We start from the raw sequence: 17,486 nt of genomic DNA on the forward strand, positions 1-17,486 counted from the left end.
TCTTATGAGGAATTTCTCCACTGGATGCTTACATCACACACCATCTGTTGAACTCATTTGTCACTTGGACCCCAGGGGTCTTATGCTTCTTGCTGTCTCCCTTAGCAGGGGGTCTAGTGGTAAGTTAGCCCTGGTTTCCAATTCCCTCTGCAAAGCTAACCAGTTATGTCACCTTGGGAAAGTCACCCAACTTCCAAGTCTATTTATAACATGGAAACAATATTTACCCTGCTTAGCTAAAGATGAGAAAGCAAGCTGATGCATACGTAAGTGCTTTGCAATCTAGAAAGTACTACGCACGCAGGCAGGGTGGCTGATTAGCCAAAAGTATTGCTGACTGACGCTGACAGGAAAAGTAGGTTCCCGGGGTCGTTTGCCAAACTGAGAAAGTTCCTAGACTGTAACAATTTGACTACTACTGTGCTGGGCTTCCCAAGATCACAGCAGGTGAGTGAGCCAATGCATCAGCTATGATGCGACAGCCAGGTCAGTAATTGGGTCCCAGGAGAGCAAGGAAAAAATGTCAGGCAGTTGCACCCTTGTGAGACCCTTGTGAGCCTCCTGGCCCTCTCAAGAAATGAGATTGGGGGGCGCCTGGGTGGCGCAGTCGGTTAAGCGTCCGACTTCAGCCAGGTCACGATCTCGCGGTCCGTGAGTTCGAGCCCCGCGTCAGGCTCTGGGCTGATGGCTCGGAGCCTGGAGCCTGTTTCTGATTCTGTGTCTCCCTCTCTCTCTGCCCCTCCCCCGTTCATGCTCTGTCTCTCTCTGTCTCAAAAATAAATAAACATTAAAAAAAAAAATTAAAAAAAAAAAAAGAAATGAGATTGGAACTCAACCCCTGAGTGGTACTGTCTGATTGCCAAGCACCTAGAATGTTCTGAGAGGTATTGCCAACACTCAGGCACCTTGCCCTCAGCGCTTACCTTAAGAAGGCATCACAGGTACAAACACAGATGCCAATACACTAAGAGGGCATTTTGCCGAATCCTTTCTGAAAGCCCCACATTGTCTGAATGAAGAAGGGACTAACGCACGATGAAAACTGGAGGAAATTGAGACAGGGGAAGCTGACAGGGAAGGAGGCTCCTCGGCCAGAAGGAAGGGACAGGAAGGGAAAAATCAGATTCTCCAACTAGTAAATCTGGGCTTAACGATTCACCAGGAAAAAGTGAGCAGTGGGGCCGGGCTGAGAGGCTGTTCACAGAGCAAGTTGAAGAGGACTTGGATCTCTGCTAAAGGACAGTATTCCAGTCCCTGAACTCTCAGCAAGTGGACCTTTGGAAAGTCATGATCATCTTCGAAAAGGTCTTCCTTGTGTGAAAAGTGAACTTTTGCCTCGTCATCCTCTTGAATGATCAGGAAAAGAAATTTCCAGCTCAACCAAGATAAAATGAATTTTTCCACCCTGAGGATCATCCGGGGTCTGTTTGCTCTGCTCGAATTACACACAGAATTCCAGGCCACACAGCAGGTTCACCGTCTTCCATTTCCTCCAAGCTCACACCTCTCACTGGATATTTTGAGGGGTAATGATGAGACTATCGGATTTGAAGATATTCTTAATGACCCGTCACAAGGTGAACTAATGGGAGAGCCACACTTGACGGTGGAATCTAAACTGGGTTTACTGTAACCTGTTGGGCTGTGCATGAAAATAGAGGGACGGCACCTTGTTTGTAGTCATCTTGTTACTATGATTTGATGCACACAACATTAAAAGTACTGACACACGAGAAAAAAAATTCACCAGGAAAATGTTTGCAATGGAAAAAGAATTCCCTCCGCAGCCTGACTCCAAATAAAAGCATTGCCACCACCTGTAATAGAATCGCGAGCAAAGAAAGCCACCTGCGCTCAAGGCCCAACACAGCCACACCCCAGTCTGCCCCCCAGTCTAAAACCCACCTCTTTGGGGCGCCTGGGTGGCTCAGTCGGTGGAGCGTCTGACTTCGGCTCGGGTCATGATCTCACAGCTCTGTGGGTTCGAGCCCCACCTCGGACTCTGTGCTGATGGTTCGGAGCCTGGAGCCTGCTTCGGATTCTGTGTCTCCCTCTCTCTCTGCCCCTAGCCCACTCGCATTCTGTCTCTCTCTCTCTCAAAAATAAATAAACATTTTAAAAATTTTAAAAATAAATAAATAAAATAAAACCCATCTCCTTGCCCTAGTCTACCTTCTACTCCAGCCAAGCAGCCCTCTTTCGGCTCTTTTCCAAACCTGCAGCTGCAGCTCACCATGGTCCCAGGTCTCCTAGAATGGCCTTCCCTTGACCCGCCCCCCTCAAAGCCAGTGTGCCCCCCAGTGGACAGTGGAAGAAAGAAAAGCAGCCAAGGACGCATTATAAACCTCACACCCACGGGGACCCTCTGAGGAACCATGGAGTGTGTGCCGAGCATTGTCCTAATAAAGAGGAGAGGCTGGGGCCTGTGGCCAAGGAGTCCTGTCTCCTTGGAGGCTTCAACTCCCCCACCTTTGTCCTCCAGGCCACACCTGTCACAGCCGAGTGACCTTCTTCGGCTTCAGAGAAGGCCCCGAGGTAGCTAAGGGTTGTCTCTTTTTCGGTACCATGCATCCCAGGTCATAAGATCTGCCACAATGAGCATGAGTGTGCTTTCCCTATGCAACTAGACTGCAAGCTCCTTGAGTGCAAAGATCCTAAAAGGGGAATAAAAATGATGTAAATGGTTCCGACTGTAAATTAACATGATCTCGACTAAAAAACTTCGAGATCGTTTCCTCTTTGTTGTTTTAACTTGATGGCATTTTACCAATTTTTTACGCCTATGCTCTCATTGAAAAATAAAACCCTTGGACCATGTATGGCAAAAACATCAGGGCAAAAACATCATGCATGTGTCTATTACTGCCTTTGGGCTGTAATAAGACAGAAAGAGAAGTGGGGAAATCTTACTTTGGTCTGTCAGATTCTTGCTAACTCTCACTTTGCCCCTCCTTCAATACGCAGGGTCAGAGCAGAGGGCCGAGTGACCTTGGGCAAGTCATTTCACCTCTCTGAGCCTCAACTTCCCCATCTCTAAAGCAGAGATACTAACTGTGCTGACATCACAGGGATATTGTCAGTATTAAACGTGTTGGTGTTTGAAAAGACGCTTGGTAAACTGGAAAAGGCTATTCAAATATCGGGCATGATTGGAGCAGGCCTTACTAAGGGACCCTGGTGTTATCAGCCAGGTGGATGGCTTCCTGCTCTGAAAGACCCAGTCAGGCTCTATACCACCTAAGTAAGGCCAGTTGTCCCATATTGCCTGGTATTGTTATCTACATAGGCACCAGGGGTCTTTCTCGGTGTCCTCTCCATGTCCCACCGTGTACTTTGCATTTTGATAGTCCATTAAAAATGGTTCTCAACATCCCCCTGGCGAAGGCACAGCCCTCAGCAGGGCCCCAGTGGTCGTGCTGACTCCCCAAGTCGCAACACACATCCGCACCTTGACTTTCTCCATCCGACCTATGCTCATAGTTTAGCGTCAGCTTCACTCCAACTCTTCCATGAAACACTTTTCGAGCTTCTTCGCCCAAGCATTCCATAAGTTTTGTTGTTGTTTTTTGTTGGTTGGTTGGTTTTGAGCACCTACTAGGCGTTAGTACTGTGAGAGGTAAAGGGGGAGCAATGGTGAACCTATCAGGCTTGATCCCTCCCCTCGTGGATCTAGAGACCTTACTCATAATAATGGTCTGGAACGTAGACAGTTAGTCTTGTGAGTTTTTCCCTTACGGTTATTTCTTGCATGTACCTTGTATAGACCCAGCTTGAAAGGTAGATTTAAGTAGGCCTTTTTCATACCCTCCTTCTCATAAGCAAAACGGTATGTGTGTGGCACATAGGTCAAAATACTTCGTGCCTCCTCTCTTGGCTGAAAGGCAAAGAAAGACATGGGGAAAGTTCCCAATCTACGATAGGTACTCAACCCAATGATCAATTGCAAAACTTTTAAATGCACGAGCACACCTTGATTCAGATACGACTTACCAGATAAAAAAAGGTTTGCTTCGAGGCCCCTAGACAAACATAAGTTAATGCAATTTCCTTTAGAGATGCTGCCATTTGAAAAATGTTCTGGTACAATAAGCTTCCAGAAGCTGAGCCAGAGGCGGGTTTCCAGTGTGAGGGGTGAGAGGAGATGTGGGATTCCTGCATTAATGAAAATCAGATGCCACCTTGTGGCCAGAAATAAAAATTCAAGAATTCCATTGGGCAAAAAAACAGATTGCTCTGGGAATCAAATATAGAATTGCATTCTCCAAGAAATCTGCTCTGTCCCAGTAGGGCTAGTGTGTTCCCCCACATTAACCCACAAAGCACTTCTTTGGTCTAATCTATGATGTCTTACAGCCACAGTGCTTAACCATACACATCTGACAACTGCAAGCCTCCTAAAGCCCTCCTGCTGGGCTGTTATTTATTTTCTATTATTATCATTATTTTTTTAATCGAGCTGGCTGTCACCTCACCCAAACTCCAGTGTTGGTTAACCCCTGAAAAACTCTCAGGGAAATTCTGGGATCTGAGGAGTAAAGATGACACAGAAGATATTTTCAAGGATATTAGGTGAAAGACAATTTTGTGAGCAAATAAAATTTCAGTAACAAGGGAATGAACGCTTTGCCAAAAGTTGTCTACATAGGAAGCAATTTTTAAATATTTTATAATTTATAATATTTATTTTTTGTGATGCTTTATAAATTAAATATGTACATTTTGTGACATTATTTTAACTTATTTTTCTTTTGTAAAATTGATCGTTTGTGATGGTCTTTAGCCACATATAAGTGACCGATTGTGACAGCATTGCAAAGTTCAGAATTTCTCTAAACTAAGAATTATTCAATAGAAAAAATCAATATAAAATAATCATGCCTTGTTGCAAATATCATTTGGACGAGTTTTTTAAGTTTAGAAATGTGTCAATTACAGGGGCACCTGAGTGGCTCAGTCAGTTAAGTGTCCGGCTTCGCCTCAGGTCATGAGCTCCTAGTTCGTGAGTTTGAGCCTCATGTTGGGCTCAGTGCTAACAGCTCAGAGCCTGGAGCCCGCTTCGGATTCTGTGTCTCCCTCTCTCTCTGCCCCTTTCCCACTCACACTGTGTCTCTGTTTCTCTGTCTGTCTGTCTCTCTCAAAAATAAAGAAACATTTAAAAAATTTTTAAAAAATGCACCAATTACAAAACAGAGACTGTCAGAGTAGATCAAAAACAAGACTCAATTGTATGTTGCCTACAAGCAACCCACTTTACATATAAAGACACATATAGATTAAAAGTAAACAGATGGAGAAAGATATACAGTGCAAAATTAATCAAAAGAATAAATAACTATATTAATTTTAGGCAGACAGGACTTCAGAGCAAGGAAAGTTATCAGTCATAAAGAGGGGCATTACAAAATGATTAAAGGATCAGTTTTCCAAGAAGAGAAAACAATCCTTAATGTATATGTACCTAACAACAGAGCATCAAAGTACATAAGGCAAAAACTGAAAACGAGAGGAGAGATAGATAGATCCCCTACTACAGTTCGCGGCTTCAGTACCCCTCTACCAGAAATAGATCTAGCAAGCAGAAAATCAGTAAGGACATAGTTGAACTCAACAACACCATCAACTGGATATAATGTACATCTATAGACTAGTTCAGCCAACAACAACAGAATGCACATTCTTCTCAAGCTCACATAGAACATTTACCTAAAGTAGAACACATCCTGGGCCATAAAGCACATTTTCACAGAACTGTAAGAACAGAAATCACACAATGTCTGCTCTCAGACCATAGTGGAATTACCTTAGAAATCAATGGCAGAAAGATAGCTGGAAAATACTTGGAGGTTAGACAACACATTCCTAAATAGCACATGGGCCAAAGAAGAAACCCAAGAGAAATTTTAAAATATTTTGAACTAAATGAAGATTAATTAAAACAATTTATCAAAATTTGTGAGATGGAGTTACAAGAGATCTTATTATACAACATCTGATAAAAGTCTCCATTCAGATAGAGCTGAAAGAAAGTTAGAAGAAACTTCTCTTCCTCATGGCTCTGGGAGGCCCTGCCTGCCAGATCTTAGCTATAGCAGGAGTTGGCACCCTTCACAAGGTGGCTGATTCTCACAAAGGGCATCATGAGCAGGATGATGCTGGGGCTTTTCCAAGGGGCTCTGCAGACCAGAGAGCGGGAGCAGAACAGATAGAAACAGGACACACCACACCATGGACCTCTCTGATGCAGGACAGGAACTCCACAAAGGCAATGTGCTTCCAAAAGACTTCTACAATGACCACCACACCCCAATCAGGCACTACTCACTACCTATGATGGAAAAGTTCTCATCACAACCACTGAGCCTCCGATAACACGAAATCATTACTGAGTGCTTAAGAAGTATTCCAAACTTGAAACTCCTAATTTCCCATTGCATCACATTTTCCTCCCTTTTCCCCAGCTTTATCGAGGTATGTTCAGCAAATAAAAATTGTATATATTTAAGGTGAAAAAAAGTAATGGGATGCAGCAAAAGCAGTGTCTAGGGGGAAGTTTATAGCACTGGATGCATCTATTAGAAATGAAGAAACTTCTGGGGTGCCTGGGTGGTTCAGTCGGTTAAGCGTCCGACTTGAGCTCAGGTCACGATCTCGCGGTCCGTGAGTTCGAGCCCCACGTCAGGCTCTGGATTGACGGCTCGGAGCCTGGAGTCTGCTTCCAATTCTGTGTCTCCCTCTCTCTCTCTCTGACCCTCCCCCGTCATGCTCTGTCTCTCTCTGTCTCAAAAATAAATAAACGTTAAAAAAGAAAAGAAAAGAAAAGAAAAGAAAGCCATCAATTCCACTCTCTGTCATCACTTCAAAAAAAAAAAAAAAAGAAATGAAGAAACTTCTAAAACCAATCATCTAAGTTTCTACCTTAGGAAACTAAAAAAATAAGAGCAAATTAAATCCAAAGTAAGCAGAAGAAAAGAAATAATAAAAATTAAAGCATAATTCAATGAAATAAACAAATCAATAAATAAGAATAGATGAAACTAAAAGCTAGTTCTTTGGAAATTAAGTCTCTAACCAGGTCAACTAAGAAAAAGAGAGAGGACATAGATTACTAATATCGTAAAAGAAAGAGGAAACATCACTACAGATCCCATGGACATTAAAAGAATAATAAAGCATTACTATGAAAAACTGCATCTCCATAAATTTGATAACCTAGATAAAATGGGCCATTTCCTTGAAAGACACAATCTACCAAAACCCACACAAGAAGAAATAGACTATTTGAATAGACCAAATCTACCAAAGAAATTAAATCAATAATTAATAACTTTCCAAAACAGAAAATACCAGATCCAGGTGGGTTTGCTAGTGAATTTAAGGAATAAATTAAACCAGTTCTCTACCATCTCTCCTAGAAGATAGAAGCAGAGGGAATTCTTCCTAATTCATTCTGTGAAGCCAGTAGTACCCTAATACTAAAACCAGACAAAGATATCACAAGAAAAGGAAACTACAGATTAATGTCTCTCATGAACATAGATGCAAAAATCCTCAACAAAAGTTTAGAAAATAAAATCCAACAATGTATAAAAAGAATTATAAACCATGACCAAGCTGGTTCAACATGTGAAAATCAATTAATGTAATATATCACATTACCATGCTAAAAAAGAAAATATGAAGAAAAAAGAAAAAAGAAAATATCAGTGATCCCACTGATCATATCAATAGATGCAGAAAAAGCATTTGACAAAATCCAACACTCATTTATAATAAAAACTCTCAGTTAACAAGGAATAGAGGGGAACTTCCTCCACTTAATGAAGAATATCTACAAATAATCTCATAATTAATGGTGAGAAACCTGAAGCTTTCCCAATAAGATCAGGATCAAGGCAAGATGTCTCCTACCACCACTCCTTTATAATATTGTGCTGGAAGTCCTAGCTAATGCAATAAGAGAAGAAAAAGAAATAAAAGCTACACTGATTGGGAAGGAAGGAATAAAAGTGTCTATGTTCACAGATGATGTTACTGCTTGTGCAAAAAATCTGAAAGAATTGATTTTTTAAAACTCCTGGAACTAATAGTGACAGAAAGGTTGCAGGGATACACGGTTAATATACAAAAGTCCATCACCTCCCTATATACCAGCAATGAAAAAAAAAAGGAATCTGAAATTCAAAACACAATATCATTTACATTAGCAACCCCCAAAATGAAATACTTAGGCCTAAATCTAACAAAATATGTACAAGACCTATCTGAGTTAAACTACAAAACCCTGATGAAGGAAATCAGAGAATTGAATAAGTGGAAGGATATTCTATATTCATGGATAGGAGGATTCAATACTGTTAAGATGTCAGCTTTTCCCAATGTGATCTATAGATTCAATGCAATTTCAATCAAAATCCCAAGAAGTTATTTTGTGATATCAACATACTAATTCTGAAGTTCATAGAGACAGGCAAAACCCCAGAATAGCCAATTCAGTATTGAAGAAGAAGAAAGAACAAAGCCAAATGATTGACATGACAAGATTTACTGTAAAGCTACAGTAATCAAGACAGTGTAGTATTGATGAAAGAATACGCAAGTAGGTCAATGAAATGGATTAGGGAGCCCAGAAACAAAACCACTTAAATATAGTCACCTGATCTTTGGCAAAAGCACAAAGGCAGTACAATGGGAAAAAAAAAGACAGTCTGTTCAACAATGGTACTAGAACAACTGGACATCCATATGCCCCAAAAGTTATCTAGACACAGACTATACACCCCACCCTTCACAAAAATTAACCCAAAATGGACCATAGGCCTAAATGTAAAATGCAAAACTTGGAAAACTCCTCCAAGGTTACATAGGAGAAAACCTAGATGACACTGGGTTTGATGATGACTTTCAGATGTGACACCAAAGGCACAATCCATGAAAGAAATAGTCAATAAACTGGACTTTATTAAAATTAAAAATTTCTGGGGCGCCTGGGTGGCGCAGTCGGTTAAGCGTCTGACTTCAGCCAGGTCACGATCTCGCGGTCCGTGAGTTTGAGCCCCGCATCGGGCTCTGGGCTGATGGCTCAGAGCCTGGAGCCTGTTTCCGATTCTGTGTCTCCCTCTCTCTCTGCCCCTCCCCCGTTCATGCTCTGTCTCTCTCTGTCCCAAAAATAAATACATGTTGAAAAAAAAAAAGAAAATTAAAAATTTCTGCTCTGAGAAGGATGCTTTCAAGAGAATGAAAAGACTAGTCATTGACTGGGAGAAAATATTTCAAAAGACATATCTGACAAATGACTGTTATTCAAAATATACAAAGAGCCCACACAATTCAACAATGAGAAAATAAACAGCCCAGTTAAGAAATAGCCCTCAGACCTTAACAGCTCATCAAAAAAAAAAAAAAAAAAAAAAAAAAAAAAAAAAAAAAGATATACAGATAGCAAACAAGTGTATGAAGAGACGCTCCAGATCATGCCATCAGAGAAGTGCAAATTAAGACGAGGTACAAATACACACCCATTAAAATGGCCAAGATCCAGAATACTGACAAGGATGTAAAGCAGCAGCAACTCTCCTTCACTGGTGGGAATGCAAAATGGTACAGCTGGGCGGTTCTTTTGGAGGAACCTTTGGAGGACAGCTGGGCTGTTCCTCACAAAACGAAGCATACTCTTACCAAACAATCCAGCAGTCACGTTCTTTTCAAACCAAAAGAGTGAAAAACTATTTCTTTTATTTTTTCAGTTTATTTATTTATTTTGAGAGAGAAAGCGTGAGTGGGGGAGGGGCAGAGAGAGAAACTAGGTGGGGAGAGAGAATCCCAAGCAGGCTCCATGGTGCCAGCACAGTGAGATCATGACCTGAGCTGACCAAGAATCAGACGCTTAGCCGACTGAGCCAATCAGGTGCCCGTGAAGTTATTTCTACACAGAAAACTGCACACTATGTTTATAGCAGCTTTATTTGGAAGCAGCCAAGATGTCTTTCAGTTGGTGAATGGATACATAAACTGTGGTACGTCCAGACAATGGAGTATTATTCAGCATTAAAAAGAATGAGACATCAAAGCCATGCAAATAAATGGAGGAAACTTACATGTATATGAACTAAGTGAAAGAAGCCTCTCTGAAAAGAGTACACACTTGACTCCAAGTATAGGACATTGTAAAAAAGGGCAAACTATGGGAACAGTAAATCAGTAGTTGCCAGGGGTTAGGGGAAGGGAGGGGTAAACAGGCAGAGCACACCAGATTTTAGACCAACAAAACTATCCCACATGATACTATAACAATGGACACACATCATTATGTCTGTCCAAACCCATGCTCAACGCCAAACACAAACCCTGATGTAAATAAACTAAAGTCTTTGGGAGATATTGATGTGTCAGTGTAGGTTCATCAATTGTAACAAATGCACCACTCTGGTGGGATGTTAATAATGAGGGAGGCTGTGCATGGGCAGGGGCAGGTGGTAGATGAAACTCTGTCCTTTCCTCACAATTTTACTGTGAACCTAAAACTATTCTAAAAAATTAAGTATATAGATACATAAAATTTTAAGTTTAAACGTATAGTCTCTACAATAAAAAAGAAGCCACAGAAAACCCACATGGTGCCTTCCTAGTCATACACTAGGTGAAAACAAGGGTATTACTACTATTACATTCCCCAAGCTGCAGGCACTTGATACATTATGACCTATTTTGTTTCAAGCATTGTGCTGAGCCTAGAGTTCAACACACAGCAATGGTCCTCAGAATTTAGGTAGACATATAGGCAATTAAATTATTTAATTCCAGTTGTCCAGAGATGTAGCCATTGAAAGCATATGAAAGAGAAGGATGCGAAGTACACTTACATCCATCCTTTTCCGACACCAAGTTCCTGGATTTCTGTATTTTATTTGTACAGGAAATGAGAAGCAAATGGTGGTAAAGAAAAATGATAATGAATGATTCTTTGTGGCAGGTGGGCTAAAAGGTCGGTGAAGATCCTCTTTCCAATCTCATATAAAAAGCATGTAATCATACTTTAATTACAGACTTAGAGACTGCTTAGAGCCTATATGATATGAATATAAGCTGTTGCAGCTTAAGGAACTATTACAGGACATCTGGCCCCACCCTTTCATTTTGCAGATGAGGAAACTGTAGACCGGAGAGATTAAATGATTTGCCCAAAGCCCCTCAAGATTGCCCAACCAGTCAGCGACCTGCAGGACTGGTGTCCAGGCCTTTACACATGCTGACCCATCTACTGTGTGCGCAATGGTTAAAATGCACCAGACCAAATAAATTACTTCATTATAGCAACAAATAAAATTAACCGCGTATTAGCATTCACTACAAGATAATTGTATGCTTTTCACATATGTTTTTTTTAACTTGCTGATCTTAAAAACAAAAGAGTTCTAGAGGCCAAGGTGGAAACTCAAGACAGCTTCATAAACACAAAGGTTTTGATCTAAGTCATACCAGCAAAAAGTAATCTCTTCAAAATAGGAAGCTGGATCAGATGAAGCATGACGGTAAGACTCTAAGAACATTTGCATATGAGTGCTCTTGGCAACCCTCCCTCATTGGAACACCACCATGAGGCTTAGAACCTCAGCCTCCATTCTGTGTGAAGGAAGTTTTTCTACCATGCGAATAATGGGCTCAGGGTCTGGTATAGTCTTTCCATCTAGAACATTCTTTTTTCCTGGCTGCTCCTCTCAGTATGATTGCTGTTTCAGTACCATTAACCATGAACCCCTTAATGTATAATTTAACCAGATTAAGAGATGAGGTCATACACATACAACTGCCTGAAGATTGTGAATTGACCATAAAGTTTCACTATTATGGACGTAAACTAAACCATGAATAGGATCATTGGAAATGCTAGAACATAAGCAAGTACCAAAGGAAGCTGTTGGCACTTGGGTCTTACCAGTTTTTAGGCTGGTGATGTTTTTTCAGTCTTGGGCCCAAGGCAATTGAACAAAAAGGACATTGCCTTCAATCCTTGGGTATTTTTGTTGCCTGGGACTCTCATGATTGGAAGCACGTACCATAAAGCGGTACTCCTTAAAACCTCGTGAAGCCCAGTGCTACACAAAATTAGGGCATTATGGGTTTTTCAGGAAAGTTTGCACATTATTTTATTACAAATATTACACAGTTACAATTAGGGAAAGGGAGAGAATTTGCTGAAATATTTCACTCACGTGGTTACATTAAGCTCAGAATATGAATCTTGGGATAATATTTGTCGCCTGTCAACCTAAGCTAAAGGCATCCACCAAGAAAATATTCTCACTATTCAGCAGAAAGCCAGAATCCACTTCCACAAATCCATAGACAGATGAGAGCATATGTTCACAGTATTACTCTTCATTTCTTCTTCTTAAGCTACCTCTTCCCTAAAGGCAGCCACCACAAGGGCCAGTATGACAATAATGAGGAACCCAGATATCCACGGTGCCTCCCTCTGTGGCTCTGGGCCTCATGAAGCTTCAGCTACGTTCTGCTTCATTCAGGAAGAGCTTTCAGCAGTGAGCCCTTCACAACAACAGAAATTCATGAGGACTCGAAAGCAATGACAGGCTTCAATGGCCATGGGTCAAGGACAAAAAACACTGCCAGTATCATCTGGATTTATATTTTTTCTTCTCATAGAGGAGTTTCAGTAAACAGTGAACACGGGCTGGGCTGTCCCTCCTACCATGGCACGTGTGTTCTCTTAGCCCATGGTTCCCCCCAGGTTCCCCACCAACAATGGAAAACGCAAGGTCATGACTGCCACAGGTAAATAAGAACATAAGCAAAGAGCTTCCTTACGAAGCTTTGTCAACAGAAACCTGGAATTCTCAAGTGTCACCTCATATCCACATGTCCACCAAAGAAAGCACACGTTCCCCCAAATAATACTACTTTTAGGAGGCAAGCCTAGAAAAGTAAGCTTGGAATTATTCTCAAATTGTATACACATACTGGGGGGTCCGAATTTTAAGTGTCTGGCTGGAGGCCCTTCATGAATTTTCCTTCCTTCCCACTAAACTACTAGGATAGCCCGAATGTTCTGCAAATCATTTAACTTCTGATAGACAGATATCCAGTTTGTTTACAGCTTTTGACTTTCATGAATAATCCTGGGAAGTGCATTTTAGTGTCCTTCTCTGCTTATCGCCTTGGGAGGCTACTGGAATTTTTTTTTTTTTTTTTTTTTTTTTTACATTTACTCATTTTTGAGAGACGGAGACAGAGCATGAGCAGGGGAGGGGCAGAGAGAGAGGGAGACACAGAATCCGATGCAGCCTCCAGGCTCTGAGCTGTCAGTACAGAACTGACTCGAGGCTCGAACTCATGATATGAGATCGTGACTGGAGCTGAAGTCGGATGCTCAGCTGACTGAGCCACCCAGGTGCCCCATGGCTACTGGAATATTATGTCAGATACATTAGGAACGGCGGTGGGAGGCAAAGCAGCTGAACCGCAAAGGTGGGGTTTAGAAGGGAACCAGAAAAGGCAAAAGTAAGGAGGGGAAAACAAACCAAGGACAAAGAGGACAAGAGCAAGGAGAAAAATCTGGGAATTTTTAAAAATGGCTTCAGCTATTTTTACATTACAAAGAAGTAGGTAGAACCGATGACCTCTCCCCTGTCGTGGAAGCCTCACCTCTTGGCAACCTTCATCATGTTCTGACCGCTCCAGTGTCTCCCAGTTCCTATTTCTCTCATGATTACATTTATTTTTTTTTTAATGTTTTATTTTTGAGAAAAAGAGTGCAAGCCGGGGAGGGGCAGAGACGGGGGAGGGACAGAGGATCTAAAGTGGGCTCCGTGCTGACAGCAGTGAGAGTGATATGGGGCTCGAACTCCCAAACCGTGAGATCATGACCTGAACCAAAGTCGGACGCTCAACCAATGGAGCCACCCAGGTGCCCCTATTTCTCTCATCATTAAATATGAGCATTCCACAAGGTTCTTGTTCTCTCTCTGGGCTCTCATCTGTGTGCATGGCTTCTTCAGCCATCATACCCCTTCAGGTAATGGTCGAATCCTTAGCCCTGGTTCTAGTTTTTCTCCTGAGCACTGTAATTAATTCTCCACCTCTGGTAGGTGGAGGACCTCCACCTCCGAGTTCCCACAGGCCTTCCAAACTCAACAGGACTTCAGAAGCTTGCTAAATACAATTAACAATGATGGTTGCTCTTATGCAGAATGAGGGAAATGTTAGTTTGGGGGGCTACGGAGACAAGAGTGAATGAACAGCAGTCTCAGTTCTCATGGGGCACCCATTCCGGACAGACGGTAACAAAAGTGCAAAGTGAGGTAGGCCCCAGCGCTCTAGGCCAGGTGCTGATGAGAAAGAGAGAGATCACATTTGATGCAAGAATCAGGATGGACCGCAATGGGGTAGTAAGTGCCATCTTTAGGGCACCTTAAAGATAGGACTTGGATGGGCAGAGAAGGGAAGTGGGGAAGAAGCAGGAGAGGGAGGAGGACATTCCAACGAGAAGAAAGTTCTGGAAACACTGACCTGTTCAGGAGATTGAGACCTAGGATCTCAAACATCCATCCTGCTATCCTATCCCGTTTCTCTTTATTCCTTTACACAGGAAGCTAAATCGGACACTGGCCTATGTTGGGGAGCCTATTCTTAAGTTCAACAGAACCAGAGATGGTAGTAAAGGTGGGTGGCCGGGAGGAAGGCAGGGAAACAGAAACCAAGAGAGGGAAGCTAAAGAAGCAGCTGTTAGCCAAGAGCTCGGAGCCATGGGCTCGCGCATGCCCAAGGAGAACCAGGACTAGGAGAGCCGGATGGATGTCGAGACAAGGCACCAGCTCGGCCACCACCTGATATTTCTCCCAGCCAGTTCTCCCTCTTGACACCACCCCTGCTCTCAGACAGCAAGTCCTCGTTCTCATCTTGCCCTACAGTCATGCACCTCCCAAGCCCCGCTGATTCCACACTTACCCTCTCATCAGCTGCGCACACTCTTGTCCCAGTCGCCCTTGCCTCTTCCCTTCACTATCCCTCTTCTGGGCAATTTCACGGTGGCACCAAAGCGACCGTCTCCTGGCCTCCCCAGTATTCCTTCTCCACTCCATCCTCTCCACTTCCTCCAGATGACTCTTCCTAGAGCTGAGTTCACGGTGTCCTCTGCTCCAACACCCTTCGTGGCTCCCTGTTACCTACTGACGAAAGGTCAAAGCTGACGGCAGTCAAAGCACCTATCTGCAATTTACCACTAGGGCACCCTGCACAATGCTCAGATGGGCTGCAAACTCAGGTGTTTTCCCTACTTGTCCTCATGATTCTTAAGCCACTCACCGCATTCTGCAATCGACCGAAGACAACTCTTCATTTCCCCGCGAGCAGTACTAGCACTCCCTGCTCCCGGAGGTTGTGTCTCTCTCTTGTACAACTCTGGGCTTGCGACATTCTTCTCTGTTTGTTCATTAAGGTCCCTCTTGTGGGTAGTACTGGCATCTCTCCCGGAAGGGGCAGCTGACCAACTGGAGGCCACGGGAACTCAGACGGAAAGGAGACGTAGGCCCAGCAGGAAAGGGAACCCCCTTCCCTTCATGGCTTTTCTTGGGCTGGAGTGTGAGGAGCGTGGAGGTGCTGGAGAGGACTCCTGAGTGGTGAAGTCGGCCTCTGCCACAGGAGGAACCGAGGGGGCCAGCACTAGAAGGCATGCAGGCTGAGCATGACAAGTTTATCTCCTTCCCTTCTCTCGGCACACGTTTACTAAAACACCTGCCACGTGCCAAGAGCTGCGTGCCAGCTGTGGTGGGCTGGGAAGAAAAAGCCCTGATTCATAGCATTTGCCTATTTCTGTGGCTAAACATTCCTACCATTGCCGATTTCAAGCTAGCAATGTGACAGCACCGAAGGCGAAGCTGGGAAGAAACGCACTGTACGTCACTGGTGGGGACACAGCCGTGAGTAAGAGGCTCAAGTAAGCCGCGGTCGTGGAGTCTGGTCTAACGGCATCTCGTTTCTGTTTTACTTCCACGTCTTCCCTTCTATTCTATGAGCTCAGGCCGGAGAGGGCGGAAGCCACATCTCACGCTTGGCTATTTTCCCCACAGCACCAGGCACGGTGCCCTGCTCGAGGGACACACTGCAGACTGGCGGCAGATGGATGTCGTGGGGGCAGGGAGAGGATTGTCTGCCGAATGGATCTGCATGAGCTGCAAACGCATAGCGGCCATACCTGCCCCCCATCCCTGTGGAGTGCAATCACCCACCAGCCACGGGTGAACTTCGAGTTGGCCTTCGGTAAGATTACACAGCTGCAAGTTTATCTCACGCCTTCTGCGCCCTGTGGCCCCTCTTCCCAGCTCCCACACCGGCCATGGCTGGTTCTCAGGCCTGCCCTCAGTTGGGACTCTCCTCCCTCGCCAAGGCCTTCGGTGGTGAGGCTGCGAGTAGGTTCCCTGACTTTGAAACCGTGTGAACAGTCAAGACGCGTCCCTGGCTTTTCAAAGAGGTCTGAGACCTCTCTCCACCCTCTCCTACCTCCAGAAAGGGTTTAGTTCTCCGGCTTAACCTATGATGTGTAGGAACTATGTGTGGATTCTGGTCACTTTTGGGTCTTCCAGGAAGACAGGAGGTGGGGAGGTGCATGTATCAGGTACCCGGGAGGAGAGAGAGAGACAAAGAGAGACACACACATACCAGGTACAAGGGCAGAGAGAGAAACAGGTACATGCCAGGTACCAAGGCGGTGCATACCATGTTCTTGCAGCCTGTCACCCTCACACTCCCACACCAGGAAAGAAAACTGCCACCCTCTCCAGCATGGAGAGCAAAGCCAGAGGCAGCTCTTCGCCCTGGCCCCAACATCATAATGTGACCGTCCCTGGGCCAGCCAACGTGGTAATCTGTTTCCATTTCTCTTCTATTGCGATGTTTATTTATTTTTGAGAAAGAGACTCAAGATCCAAAGCAGGCTCCAGGATCTGAGCTGTCAGCACAAGAGCCTGACGTGGGGCTCGAACCCACAAGCAGCAAGATCATGACCTGAGCTGAAGTTGGGCGTTTAACCGACTGAGCCACCCAGCGCCCCCGATCTGCCTCCATTTCTAAGCGAGCGGAAATGGCATTTTCTCTCACAGCCACGGGTCCGGTTTTTAATGAGCGGGGCTGGGCGAGGCACCAGCCCCATGGATTAGGCTCCTTCTCTCCGTCCATTCTCCTCTTTTTTCAATATTCCCACCACAGAGCCCACAACACTTCAAAGATCAAGACTTTTATTTTCTCTAGCTCCAGTGTCACCACCGTAGCAGCAAGCCCGAAATATCCGCACGCATGAACGTACATTTGTCCCTGCTCCGAGGAGCTGGCAACACGTGCCGGCAGAAACTCTGCTATTTCCTTCAGGCATTTAGGAAATGACACCTGCTCACTCTCACACATGGTGCATCTCACAGGTCAGAAGCAGCAGTACCTTCGCCCGCAACAGACACGACCATCCTTAAGTGAAGCTAAAT

General features: G+C 44.0%; 1 pseudogene; it reads left to right on the forward strand.

The window, feature by feature from the left end:
* Positions 1–473: 473 nt before the first annotated feature.
* On the forward strand, positions 474–1,633 carry LOC101084871 (annotated as a pseudogene).
* The last annotated feature ends 15,853 nt before the right edge of the window (positions 1,634–17,486 follow it).

The sequence above is a fragment of the Felis catus genome, chromosome B1 (assembly GCF_018350175.1).
Source record: "Felis catus isolate Fca126 chromosome B1, F.catus_Fca126_mat1.0, whole genome shotgun sequence".
NCBI classification, from domain to species: domain Eukaryota; kingdom Metazoa; phylum Chordata; class Mammalia; order Carnivora; family Felidae; genus Felis; species Felis catus.